Below are 15,006 nucleotides of genomic sequence, written 5' to 3' on the forward strand. Positions count from 1 at the left end.
AGTGGTAGATTTAAGCACTGTAAGAACATTGGGTATTGTTTTCATCATGAATAACCCAGCTGTGTCAGAGTTAGATATTGTTTGATGTTGCACAAACAAAAACGTCCTTTTTAAAATGCTTTTTTGTTTCTCAAAATTTATTGAGAGGTTCAGTTCTACAGTATGTAAGCACAGTCATGAATCATTTAAAAGTGATCACATTGAAGACCGTAATTCAAAGAGTCATGTACCACAATGTTCACTGCAGCTCTATTTACAATAGCCAGGACATGGAAGCAACCTAAGTGTCCATCGACAGATGAATGGATAAAGAAGATGTGGCACATATATACAATGGAATATTACTCAGCCATAAAAAGAATCAAAATTGTTATTTGTAGTGAGGTGGATAGGCCTAGAGTCTGTGATACAGAGTGAAGTAAGTCAGAAAGAGAAAAACAAATACTGTATGCTAACACATATATATAGAATCTAAAAAAAAAAAAAAAAAAGTGGTTCTGAAGAATTTCGGGACAGGACAGGAATAAAGACGCAGACGTAGAGAATGGACTTGAGGACACGGGGAGGGACAAGGGTAAACTGGGACGAAGTGAGAGAGTGGCATGGACACATATACACTACCAAATGAAAATAGATAGCTAGTGGGCAGCAGCTGCATAGCACAGGGAGATCAGCTTCGTGCTTTGTGACCACCTAGAGGGGTGGGATAGGGAGGGTGGGAGGGAGGCGCAAGAGGGAGGAGTTATGGGAACGTATGTATATGTATAGCTGATTCACTTTGTTATAAAGCAGAAACTAACAACAACAACAAAATTCCAGGAGAGAGAATGAATTGAGGTGAGGGACAGATGAAGATGAATGGCAAAATGTTGATAACTGTTAAAGTTGGGTGTTGGGTATGTGGGTTCATCATTCTCTTTACTTTTGTATATGTATTTGAAAATTCCCATATTAAAAAGTTAAAAAAAAAGTGATCACATTATCTTTTTCTTTCTTCTTAACTTTTCCAATTATTTTCCTTGTATTTGGTGTTATAGAGAAAACAAATTAGGGCTTGGGCCAGTTAAACATGTATGTAATTGGTGCTCAAGAGTCAGAAGTAGGAAGTTATTAATTTAAACTTTTTTTATTGGAGTATAGTTGCTTTACTATGTTGTGTTAGTTTCTGCTGTACAGCAAAGTGAATCAGCTATAACTATACATATATCCCCTCCTTTTTGGATTTCCTTTCCATTTAGGTCACCACAGAGCATTAAGTAGAGTTCCCTGTGTTATATAGTAGGTTCTCATTAGTTATCTATTTTATACATAGTAGTGTATATATCTCAATCCCAGTCTCCCAACATCCCACCCCCCTTCCTCCCTTGGTGCCCGTATGTTTGTTCTCTACATCTATGTCTCTATTTCTGCTTTGCAAATAGGTTCATCTTTACCGTTTTTCTAGATTCCACATATATGTGTTAATATTCGATATTTGCTTTTCTCTTTCTGACTTCACTCTGTATGACAGTCTCTAGATCCATCCATGTCTCTGCAAATTGATGTTTTGTATACCAAATTATAAATATATTTTATACTTAAGCCTAAAGTAAAACTACAAAGTGGCTAGAGAAACTTTTGCAATTGGAGATGTCTACTTTCATATTTAACAGAGGCTATATCAAAGTTGGAAATTGTGACTGATAGAATTGGATTTTTATAAAGGTGAAATAGAGTTTAATGTTTCTTATTTTTATATTTCTAGCCAAAAAATGAAATATACAAGAACAATCAGATGAAGTCTTAGAAAGCCTCAAGTGCATCAGTGCTAGCTACTTTGATTCCTATAAGTTACTTGGTTCTTAGGTATGGCATGGATAGTTCTTGAGTGTGTAAGATTCTATCCATGTCTCTTCCTAAGTAAGGAAGTTACTTCTTAAATGAATAAGTCTAATATTAACGGTTGAGTGAGTGTGAAATTAAGAATATCCTAAAGGAAAGAAAATGTCCAATATATTTAAAACTAGTTTACTTCTCCAGTTTAGCTCTATTTTTTGTTGTTCTCTTGCAGTAAACATTGCTATCTTCAGAAAATAAGTTAAGGAATGAGAGGCAAGGAAGAAAGGACGTTCATCTTGGAAGGACCCAAAGCACTTTGAAATTTAAATGAATGTAATGATAGCTGCTAAAACCGCCTTTGTCACCAAAATGGATGAAGTACTTCAAATTTAAATGGTAACCAGATTTATCATATCATGTTACATTTCCACCAAGAACTTTAGATGACTTGAAAGGGTTTATTTTTAAGTTTAAATATTTACCTTACAAATACCAAAGTGTAGATAGAGCAGATAATTTTATAACTTATTTAGCATAGTCAGGATTTTATTTTGCCTCTTAATGCTTGACCCTGATATTAGCCAAAAGAATGTTGCTTTTTTCACAGGTTATGAACTTCTTAACACAGAAACAGGTAAGCTTATTTGAGTAAGAATATGGCATAATACTAGTATACTTATAGGTCCGTCCTTTACCAGATATTTTTTCCTTTCATAGAAATAACCCAGGCAACATAAATGGTGGTATCCTATCACACATGCAAATGGTTTTTAGTTTTGTTTTCATATTATTTTTTAGTTTCCTTATGTGACATCTGGTCTCTTGATCTTTTTCCTTTCATATCTGACATCTTATTTTAATTTAATCTTTATTTTATCCTCTGCCCCTGTTTCTTAGGAATTTAAGTTTATAGAAGATACAAGGTGTTAAGTCTTTATGTCATTAAAAAAAAAAAAAGACACAAGGATCCAAAATAGAAAAGGAGAGAGAAATTTGAAAAGATTATAAAATTATTTCTTATTATGAAATTGCAGTGACTGTTATATTTTAAGTAGAGTGGAAAGCAATTATAGAAAGACTTAAAGATTCTTTGTCAGTCTTCTTAAATCTCCTTGATCTTAGGCCAAAATTGTTTCAGTACATGTTTTGTAAAGACTCAAATGTTTACAATTTTTTAATCACATCCTAGTGAAGAATTAGAACTTTTATTCATTGGAAGTCTATTAATTTGATTTTGAGGTATAATCATTTGTTTGCTTGAGTCAGTGTGTCTTGGTAGTGAGTGGGTGTAATTGAGTACAACTGGGTCCTTGCTGTGAAATCAGGGCATGTGAAAAATCAGTCAAATACAGTATCCATTACTAGTCCGAATGATTCTAAGGAATGCAGGACCTATTATTTCAAGAAAATGATTTAAATTGGCAAGTGTAACCCAGGATAAGTAGTATGTAAGGAATGAATGTTCTAATCACTCTTCCCTGTGTTAACATTAACCTGGATAGAAAATACCTTGATTTTTTTTAAAAAATTATCCAATTATTGGTTAAACTTCTACTTATGGCATAATTAGAACTTTCCATGTTCTTTTCATTACCAACCATGTACCAGCATGTGACCTTTTAAAAATGTCCAGCAAATTCTTTCTAGTCCTGAACCATTAAAAAATTAAAGTTGGAGAAAGTAACTTTTGAAACACAGCAGAAATTTAAGTGCTGAATGTTCACTCATACAAGCAAGATAATATGCAGAAAGTCCCTGGGGAATTCCCTGGCAGTCCAGTGGTTAGAACTCTGCGCTTTCACTGCCCTGGGCCTGGGTTCGATCCCTGATCAGGGAACTAAGATCCCACAAGCCACGTGGTGTGGCCAAAAAAAAAGAAAAGAAAGTCACCAAACGTCTCTGTCTTCTCCATTAATGATCTGAGTTTTCTTTACCCGTTTGATTATATTTGATTCTATAATCTCATATAACCACAGGTTCATGAATGAACCAAAAACAAACAACATTATCAAAATTTTTATCATGATACTTTTACCACTCCTTATCAAACTCTTAATTCTAGTTAAATTCATCTCTCAGTGACTTTTGGTAACCATGGATAGGATCATTGAAATCCATAGGCAGTGGATTTTTTTAATCATTAATTTCCACTTTTTTTAACTACCAAATTTGTTTTTAGTTTCATTATATTAACAAGGAACAGATTAAATTAGAACTTGACCTCTCTACAAAATAAAACAAAAGAATTGCCTTGATTCTCCCATCAAGTCCAGTTCAGAGGTCATGTAATTCACCTACATGAGACCACCTGAATTACATATTATTTAATTTTTCTGGCCCCATCTAAGCTGGGTGCCTCCAAAATCCCAAATCTACTGTGGCTTTTGATGAAGGAATGGAATCAGACTTCTGATTGTGCAACTGACAGAATTTCTAATTTGTACAATTAGAAATTCATATTTCTAACTGTGCAAACTATCATGGCCACTTTGAAGAGACTGAAATTCAAAAGATGAGTTCTAGCTATGTTAAAGTTGAACCAAACACCCAGTTTTATCTAAGTTCAGTTCATTAGCTTAAAATTATGGTTCTTGGGAGTAAGGGAAGTGTATACTTGCAGACAGTAAGACCACTCTAAACAATGTATCTATCAGGAATCTTAAAATTCATAAAGCTTGATAGGCTCCATTTAGGACAACTGTCCTTAGGGAGGGAAGCCTAAATGTAATTTGCCCAGACAAAAAGGAATTAAAAATAATAGTAATTAATGTGTATTGAGTGATTACCATATGCCAAGCATTCGAATTAGTGCTTAATATACATTATCTGAAGCTTCACCACTCTATTTGACATAGGTCCTATTATTAAATATATCCATCTTACATACGAGGAAACACATTCTCAAAGAAGTTATGTAAATTGCCCTACATCAAGTTGCTAGTTCAAGGTAGAGCCAGGTCTATCTGACTCCATGACCTGAGCTCTTAACTAGGAGTTTATTCTAGTTTACAAACATTCAATATTTCAATGTTTTTATTTACCTAGTGGTGAAGTTTTTATTTACCTAGTGGCAGATAAGGAGTTTTTATTTACCTAGTGGCAGATAAGGAGAGGTCTTTTTTTTTTAAGCAAAAGGTCTTATTAGCAGCATTCTCATTTCAGCTTTGTAAAATTATGTTCCCTTTAGATACACAGTATTTTTCTTTTGCAACATCAGTTTTATTTTGTCAATAATTTATCATTGTTTTGATTATGTTCTTAAAGTGTTAGTTATTATTTAATGGAAAAGACAACTTAATCTACTAAGTAAAGGTTAAATTACTTGAAGATGATATCATTAGACCCGCATTTTATCTGAGATAACAGAAGACAGAGAAAAATAGGAGACATGGGTGAGGAAAAAATGCAAAACTGACCTCTTTACTCAGCTGTCCTCCCTTGAAGTATTATTTGCCTTTCTCTTTATCCCAAGAAAATTCTTCCTTGTTTTTCAGTCTCAGTAACTGATACTGTTACTAAAAACTAAAATAGTAATGAATCTGGAAACCAGTTTGTTTTTTAATTTTTATTTTATATTGGAGCACAGTTGATTAACAATGTTGTGTTAGTTTCAGGTGTACAATAAAGTGATTCAGTTACGCATATACACGTATCTATTCTTTTTCAAATTCTTTTCCCATTTAGGTTATTACAGAATATTGATCAGTGTTTCCTGTGCTATGGCTATACAGTAGGTCCTTGTTGGTTATCTATTTTAAATATAGTAGTGGCGTAAATTTTCTGTTAAATTTATATACAGTCCTTTTCAAATAGGTACTTCTTTTCCAAATGGTAGAAAACTAAGTACATTAACCTATTATCAAAGTTTAAGATGGTAAAATTTATCATCAAGACTCAACATATTAAAGATATCAGTTCTCCCTAATTTGATATATAGGCTTAACTCAATTCCTAAAATCCTGGCAAGATTTTAAAATTTATATGGAAAGGCAAATTAGAACAGCTAAAACGATTTTGAAAAAGAAGAAAAAAATGGAAGGAACCACTCCACCTGATTGCAAAATTTATATAGCCACAATACTCAAGACTGGTATTGGCAGTAGGATAGGCACATAAATCAATAACAGAATAGATAACCCCACACAAGTATAGCCAGCTAATTTTTTTTTTTTAACAAAAGTGTAAAGGCAATTCAATGGAGAATGGATTGTCTTTTCATCAAATAGTGCAGAACAATTGAATATTCATGGGGGTGGAAAAAAAGAACCTCAGCCTAAGTCTCACACCTTATACAAAAATTAACTCAAAGTGGATCATAGATTTAAATGTAAAACTATAAAACTTTTTAGAAGTTTTATATGGGAGAAAATCTTTAGGATCTGGGGCTTAGTGAAGAGTAGTTAGATAGTACAGCAAAGCACAATCTATAAAAGAAGGAAAAATGGGTAAGTTGGACTTGATCAAAATTTAAAACTTTTACTCTGTAGAAGACCCAGTTAAAAGGATGAGAAGACAAAACAGTCATATGTAGAATACTTAAAGTACTCTCAAAACTCAACAGTTAAAACAATCAATTAAAAAATGGGCAAAAGGCATGAAATAGTTCACCAAAGAGGATATATTCTTAATAGCATTGGCAGATAAGCATATTAAAAAGATGTTCAACATCACTTGCTATTAGGGAAATGAAAATTAATGCCATGATGAGTTATCACTATACACTTGTTAGAATAGCTAAGATAAAAAATAGTAGCAATACCAAATGCTGGTGAGGATGCAGAGAAACTAGATCTTTCATATATTGCTGGCAGAATATAAAATGGTACAGACACTGGAAAATAATTTGATAGTTTCTTTAAAAATTAAATGTACACTTACCATATGATGCAGCAATCCCACTCTTGGGCATTAAACCCAGTAAAATGGATACTTATATCCACACAAAAACATGTGCATTGTTTTTCATACCAGCTTTATTTGTACTAGCCACAGATTGTACCAACCAACATGTTCTACAACAGGTAAACGGTTAAACAAACTGTGGTATATCCATACCATGGAATATGATATCAGTAATAAAAAAGAATGATCTACTGATATACACCACAGCTTGGACGGATCTCAAGAACATTATGCTGAATGGAAAAAAGCCAGTCTCAAAAAGTCACATAATGTATTATTCCATTTATATGACATTCTCAAAATGACAAAATTATGATGATGGAGAACAAGACAGTTGTTGCCAGGGGTTTGGGAAGGTTGAGGGGTAGGTGGATGGGTGTGACTTTAAAGAGATAGCACCAAGGGGTATCTTTGCAGTGAAGGGATAGTCTGTCTTGATTGTGGTGATAGCTAGAGTAATCTACATGTGTCATAAAGTGACAGTGAATACACATACATTGTACCCATGTCAATTTCCTGGTTTTGATATTGTATTGTATTTACACAAGATGTGACTATTGGGGCAAACTTGTTTAAGGGTAAATGAGGCTTCTCAGTACTATCTTTGCAACTTCCTGTGAATCTTCAATTTCAAAATAAAAAGTTTAAAAAAATAACCCTATTATAATTAATAAGTATGGTCCAGAATATTCAGTCCTGTAAAATGCAAAGTCATGTTACTTCTGAATTAATGAAATGACTAGGGTGAGCTACACTAGTACCTGGTTAGAAGTTCTGAGGATGCAGCTTTGAGCTCCAAATTCCCCCCATCGCATCTGGTGGCAGTTGTCTGCTTTGGCTTAAATATTGTCAAGGGCATTTCTAGGTCTTGTGGCTGGTTGGCAGACTCCCAGGACACTCCCATTGATTCCAAGAATCTCCCAGTTAACAACTATTTCAGGAGCCAAATCTGGGGAGATTGATCCAAGAAAGAACTAGGGGTGCTGAGATCTACCCTCCTGCTTCCTTGGGTTCCTGGGAGGGATTACTGGCTATTTTCCACCAAGTTCTCTCTCCCCTCCATGTTATCACACTAACCCTCTTCCACCTTAGGAACTGTAGCCAGCCCCATTTGAGAACAAGGGTTGAATGAACTGTTGCATCCAATTGCATACTATCCAAATATATGTGATAAAATGTTTCACTTCTTTGTAACAGTTTTTCAGTTCAAGGTTTAGTGTATCTTAAGTTTCTGATATTTTGCTTAAGTAAGAAGAGTGTTTCATGTTCTTTGTAAAAAGCTGTGTAGTATGAGGAAAAGCAAAAGGAGAAGAAGAAAAGTTATGCCATCCTTGCTTTCTAAACTAAGAGCATAAAATTCGAAATGATCCTGTGGATTCTTTTGGAAAGAATATTAAGTGATCGTCTGGGTTACACCCCTACCTTCTAGTGGCACGATCAACTGACCTGAATGATGGAGTGAACTTCATGCCATTTTACATACTGACTCATTCATTCATTCATCATTTACTTGGGGAAAACAATATTTGCAATAGTGTGGAAGGTTCAGGGGATACAAAGAAGGGTAGAGTGCAGGTCCCGTCATCTGTGGCTCACCATCTAACAGAACAGGCAACACATAAATGGAAAGATAGTGTATCAAGTGCTTAATGGGAGTATGAGAACAGAGCTGTGATGGTGCTTTTTCCCCCTTAGGAAGGGTGAGGGAAGGCTTCCCAAAGCACGAAGGTATCCTATGTACTGAGTGTTACCGGATAAATAAGATTTTACTGCCAGGGAACAAGCTAGAGGAAAAGAGTATTCCTATTTTAGGCAAAAGGAATAACATGTGCAGAGATATACTTACCTCCTCTTGGGGAAAAAGAGTTACAGACTTTTAAAGTTGAAGAGGTTATCCAAGATATTTTACTTCAACATCCTTGCTTTACATAAAATTAAATGGAAGCTCTTGGAGGCAAATCTACTTGCCCAATATTACTTAGAAATTATAGTATCGTTTTAAGTATTCTTTCAGACTTATGTAGTTCAAAATGTATTTTGGTCAGCTATAACTCTATTCCAAGAAAGAAGGTTCTTCCTCATGTTTTCTGTGTTTATAAATCTGCTTTACTTCCAGGCTAAAATGTAATTAGGTGTTATTTCTATTTCTCTTAAAATTTTTTTATTATGAAATTCCATGAATTCAGAATCATATAACAAACATCTGTTATCTTACCACCAAGAATTAATTGAATGCTAACATTTTGTCATTTTTGCTAAAAGAAACAAAACAATTTAGGAACGATTGAAATCCTCTTTGTATCTCTCTCCAATTTCATTCCTAGCCTCCTTCTCCAGAGAAAATGCTCTATGAGGTTGGTGAATATATATTCTTATGTAAGTACTCATAAACAATATAAGTATAAATGATGATATACTAGATGTACGTTCTGCATCTTTCATTGATGTGTGATATTTATTTAACTGTATTTTTTCATATGAGCTCAAAATAAAACATAGCATAGATGAGTAGGCAACATACTCTAGTCAATAGTGCAGATTTGCTGTTGTGTTGTGACTTTGTCCTCTTGTGTTTTCTTCTTGGTACCTAAAGTGCCACCGTCTTCTTGTTAATTCTGCACTGTTTTGAAAGAATGTAATTCTTTCATTCTGTAGGTTTTCAAATGTATTTTTAAGGCTTTTGTTGGGAAAACAGTTATTTCTGTGAGCTTACATCTCTCACATTAGCTCTTTTAATTCTTTACTACTGAGATTGTTGTAGCAGGAATACTCTCTAGTAGAGTCAAATGACCAAGAAATGACTATACCATGTGGCATAAAGTCTCCCTTCACACATGTATTGCTGGCAAGACAACAATGCTAAGTAGTAAGAAGTCAGTCATGATGTGTGGGAAGAGTTAGCCTCTGAAAACGCCATGACAGGATGACCCAGGAAGAGGATGTTTATCTGGACTTCGAAAAGAGCTTAGAAGTCCTTTCACCAAGGACCTGGTCCTGGCATGGGGGATGATGGGGGAAGAGATAGAAATTTTATTGTGAAGGAGAGGATTACTGTGGGTGTGGAGAACACATTTTTACCCTTTGATTTATTGTGCCAACTGTAATTAGCAGTAAATGTTTTAAGTTAACGACAATCAGCTGGAATACCACTAAACATATGTGGCGATTGAGGAGCATAATAAATGCAAAGAGTCCCCTTGTTTCTGTTACTAGAAGGGAGATTCACCCACCACATTCTATAACAGTGAAAAACTAGAAATCTGCACAAATGCTTGTAATAAACAAGCCAGTTATTCCTAACCTCACTGGTATTTGAATTTTGAAGTAGTTGTCCCCATGCAGTAGCAACAGAATAATGGAGGGAAGAAGTTAGTATTATCATTCTGGCTTGTACATTTTGATGTTTAACAATTCTGGCACATGGTCACAGGAAAGCTTATCTAAAAATACCAAATTGTAGAAATGAAAGGAAACACTTGATCCCTAAGAAACTCATTCTTCTTGGAGTCAGGCCCAGCTTTTGTTTCCTTCTGTTGGTTTGACATACATAGGAAGGAAAACATGAAACATTCTGGTGCTTTAGAACTCTCTGATGATATATAATGGGCCATTGTATAACTAGTGCTAAAGCACAGGCAAGTTTCATATGGGGAATATTTAAAAGGAAACCAGATGCAGATGCTTTGTTTAGATATGTATATATATGATCAATTGATTTTTGACAAAGGTGCAGAAGCAGCCCAGTGAAGAAAGATTAGTCTTTCCAACAAATGGTACTGGAACATTAGAAGCGAAACCAAAAAGAAACAAAAAGCCCTTGCCTCATAACTGGACATAGGCCTTGGAGATAAATGAAAGAGAGGAGATTGTAAGAAATTTGCCTTGTAGAAATAGAGGAAGTAATAAAACTGCCATGAGAATTGAAACATCAAAATGGTAGAGGGAATTATTGTAAAACAGTTTAATCTTTTGAATGAGGAGCATTGTGTATTGTAGGAAATGTGTATACATTATAGCTGAATATGTATTTAATCCACTAGCTTATTAAGCACCCTACCATTCACAGAGCACTGTGTTAGATTGGAGGGGTATTATAAAGGTCCCTTGAGGGAATCATATATAAACAATAACAAAACAGTGATAAGTTCTATCATAGCGGTGCCAGGGAAGCTCAGAGGAAGGGACTGGCTAATATCTACACTCATCCTGAATGGGCTTCCCTTGCTAGCCCACTGAGCTCTGAGTACACTGAAGAATGTTAGTTGATCCACTGTCCCTTAGAGCACTTTGAGAAATTGTTGTTCATTTGATAGCTAAAATGCAATAAGGGATCTCTTCCATCTGGTGCTGTTTGAATCTGTGATAGTTACCTCAGGCTCAAAGAGTAGACAAAGTGAAGGAACCTGATGTGGTTTCCCTTTACCTTTCCTTTTAACTGTCATTTGATCTGCTTTTAAGTAGGTAGTCTTTCTCTTGCCTCTAGTTGCTGACCATTCTATATATAATCTCTATCACACAAGGAAAGCAGCAAAGGAATTTTTTTAAAGACTGCCAAAACTCTGTAGGAATGAAATATCACTTTTTTTTTCCATAAAGGAGTTTCCATGATACTCCACTCACATACAAAAGAGAAGTTGGAGTTGCACGTGATCACTTTGGCCAACCTTTTGCGGGTTTCTAATGCACATTCTCATCTCTCTTTGAAGGACTGTTCATTGCAACTTATACACACACTTTTCTTAAAGCAAGTACTACTTTTATTCTCCTCTAGTCTTCTGTCACGTAACAAGAGCGTTGGTGGAAATTGCTTTTCCATAAAAAGAACTGTGCCACCTACTCTTCAAATGCCACTGATTAAGAAACCATTGATTGATTTTTCCTAGGGAATAAATTAGGCTTTCCCCTGAGAGTGAAAAAATAAATAATGGGATATAAAGAATGAAGATAGCTTTGTGTTATGAGGAAAATGTTTATGTAGTTGCCATGGAAATAGCATGTAGGCATTTAAACCAGGAGCTTATGATATCTCTGTATTTGCCAAATATAATTCAGATGTGAGTACATTCATTCTCTTTCTTGGCTCAAATTTAGTCTGACATATGTGGTTATGTAAAATATGCTCTGCTTTAGCATATTTGCTTAATATTTGCAGGAAATGTATAATACAAGGGGCTGCCATGTTTTAAGGTTGTATAATTGAGGCATAGAAATAAAACTAGGGGAAGCAATTCTCAGCAAGTGATTCCTGAAAACAAATAACAGTAACAATCAGAGCACCCGAGGCTGGGTTTTCCTGTGACATTCATAACTAACAGAGCTAATTAATTTTTATTAATGAAACATTCACAATATTGGACCGAATTAGTACTAGCTAATTGTTTGTGAGTGATGTCAGATGCTGAAAATGCACAGTTTGAGACTTTATTCTTATTTTAATGTATGTGATTTCATTTCACAAGTGGAATAAAACACAATAGGCAGTGTTTCTGAATTATTATTACACTTTTCTGTCACAGGACAGCAGTTAGCCTTCAATTTCATGCTTTATAAATGAGGCACGATAGAAATCTAGAGAGGGCATATATGGAGTTTGAAGATATGGATAATTTGACACAATTTTTCAGAGTTTGAACTTTTTTTTTTTACTAATTCCAAAGATAATACAGACAATGCAAACTGTACGTGCAGCCACTGCCTTTTATGGGGCACACAAACTAGAACAATAGGAAAATCTAAAAATGATTAGAATATGCTCTATTCATGGAAATGGGGTGTTAAAATTAATCCTAATAACTCATCTTTTTATGCCAATTTTGCTACCCATTTCATAGCCCATAGGTTTATTATCCCCTCACTTAGATTTCCTCTAAGATATCATGTGCTTTGTAAGCAGATAGCCTAGAGGCTTAATGTCTTATTAAAGCAGTAATTGCTTATATGGTCCAATAAATATAACAGTAATTTAATGAGACCAAATAGTTACACAGATGGAACAGTGGGAAAAGGCTAATTAGAGAAAGTTTTTCAGCGAAGGTAAGTTTTGAGTCAAAATTTAAAGACCTTTCTGAGGGCATTTAAGCAATATATACCAAAAAAAATTTTAATATATATATACCTGTAAAATCTAAGGAGATAAAGATGTTTGCAAAGATTTAATTAGGAGGGCATTAGATTATTGGTTTGAGACTTTCCTTTTGTAATATAAATATTTACTATTTAAGTTTCCCTGTAAATACTGCTTTAACTGTATTCCACAAATTTTTGAAATTTTATATTTATTTTTGTTCAGTTCAAAATATTTTCTAATTTCCCTTGAATCTTCCTCTTTGAATCATAGATTGTTGGTTTAGGCAGTTTCCAGGTATTTGGAAATTTTCTTGGTAATTTCTGTTATTAATTTCTATTTGTTATGGGCAGAGAATATTCTTGATTCTTTTAAATTTCTTAAGATTTCTTTCATGACCTAGGATATGGTGTGTCTTGGCGAATGTTTCATGTAAAATTGAGAAGAATGTATATTCTGCTGTTGTTGGATAAATGTCTTTAAATGTCAGTTAGATTCTAGTAGGCTGATGGTGTTGTTTAACTCTTCTGTATCATTGCTGATTGTTCACTGTTGTTTACTGAGAGAGGAATGCTGAGATTTCCAAATGTAATTGTAGGTTTGTCTATTTCTCCTTTCAGATCTGTCAGTTTTTGCTTCATGTATTTTGAATCTCTCTTGTTAGATGCATGCACATTCAGAATTATTGTGCCTTCTTGGAGAATTTACATTTTATTATTATATAAGGGTTGCTCTTTGTTACTGTTAATTTTCTTTACTCTGAAGTCTACTTTGATAATATAACCACTCCAGCTTTATTTTGATTAATGGTTTCATGTTATATCTATCTTTTTCCTCTTTTAAAAAAAACTTTTAACCTACCTATATAATTATATTTGAAGTGTGTTTCTTGTAGTTACCAAGTAATTGGGTCATGATTTTCCAAATCCATTCTGATAATTTCTTTAATGTTTATACTATTTACATTTAATGTAATTGACATTTAAGTTTAGGGCGACCATTTAATTAATTTATTTATTTATCTAGGCTGTGTTGGGTCTTCGTTGCTGCACACAGGCTTTCTCTAGTTGCGGCGAGTGAGGGCTACTCTTCGTTGCAGTGCATGGGCTTCTCATTGTGGTGGCTTCCTCTATTGTGGAGCACGGGCTCTTGGCACGCAGGCTTAGTAGTTGTGGTACACAAGCTCTAGGGTGCACAGGTTTCAGTAGTTGTGGTGCACGGGCTCAGTAGTTGTGGCGCATGGGTTTAGTTGCTCCGCGGCATGTGGGATCTTCCCAGGCCAGGGATCAAACCTGTGTCCCCTGCATTGGCAGGTGGATTCTTAACCACTTCACCACCAGGGAAGTCCCTAGGTTGACCATTTATTTTCTGTTTGTTCCCTTTGTTTTTTATTCTGTTTTCTCTTTCCTGATTTATTTGAACATCTTTTGGTATTCTATTTAACTTACCTGTTGTGTGTTTTACTCTGTGTCTTTGTAGATACTCTAAGGATTACCATGTACATACGAAACCTTGTACAATCTACTGAGAATCAATATTTTACCACTTCAAGTAAAATGTAGAAACCATATCACCATATAAATGGCTTTATCTTTGCCCTCTTTAGGTTATAGTTACTTATATATTACACTACATGCATTGAAAACTCTATCAGACAATATTATTTTTTGCTTTCAGATGTCAAACATATTTTTAAAAATTCAAGAGGGGAGAATAGTCTGTTATGTTTATCCAGATAGTTACCATTTCTCTTTCTCATTCTTTATCTTAATCCTCCAAATTTCCTTCTGATAGCTTCTCTCTGAACAACAGAAAAAGCAATTCTTTTATAGCGTATCTGCTGGCAACCTCTTCTCCTGTTCTCCTTCATCTAAAGTGTCTTTATTTGACCTTCAGGTGAAGGACATTTTTGTTGAATATAGAATTCTTAGTTGACAGTTCTTTTCTTCCAGGACTTTAAAAATACTGTGTCGCTTCCAACTGTCGTCCGCTGTTTCTGATGAGTAATCTATAGTCATTCCAATTGATTCCCTAAAAGTGTTGTTTTTCTTTGGCTGGTTTCAACTTTTGTTTCTTAGTTTTCATCAGTTTGATTATGATATCCTGGGTGTGGATTTCTTTGGGCTTGTCCTTTATTGAGTTCACTGGGCTTTTTAAATCTGTAGGATTATGTCTTTTGCCAAACTTGGGAAGTTTCTTCTAATGTATTTTTAGCACCATAT

At 34.5% G+C, this 15,006-nt stretch overlaps 1 protein-coding gene across 2 annotated transcripts in view; it reads left to right on the forward strand.

The window, feature by feature from the left end:
* PEAK1 (pseudopodium enriched atypical kinase 1) overlaps positions 1–15,006 on the forward strand; it is a gene marked incomplete at its 3' end in the record, with an annotated part of 291,481 nt that overhangs the window by 146,292 nt on the left and 130,183 nt on the right. For both annotated transcript variants that reach the window (XM_082835965.1, XM_082835966.1), the window contains 2 exons: positions 2,051–2,214; positions 9,045–9,096. The remainder of the gene's footprint in view (positions 1–2,050; positions 2,215–9,044; positions 9,097–15,006) is intronic.

This window comes from Leucopleurus acutus (genome assembly GCF_964270905.1).
Source record: "Leucopleurus acutus genome assembly, chromosome: 1".
NCBI lineage: Eukaryota > Metazoa > Chordata > Mammalia > Artiodactyla > Delphinidae > Leucopleurus > Leucopleurus acutus.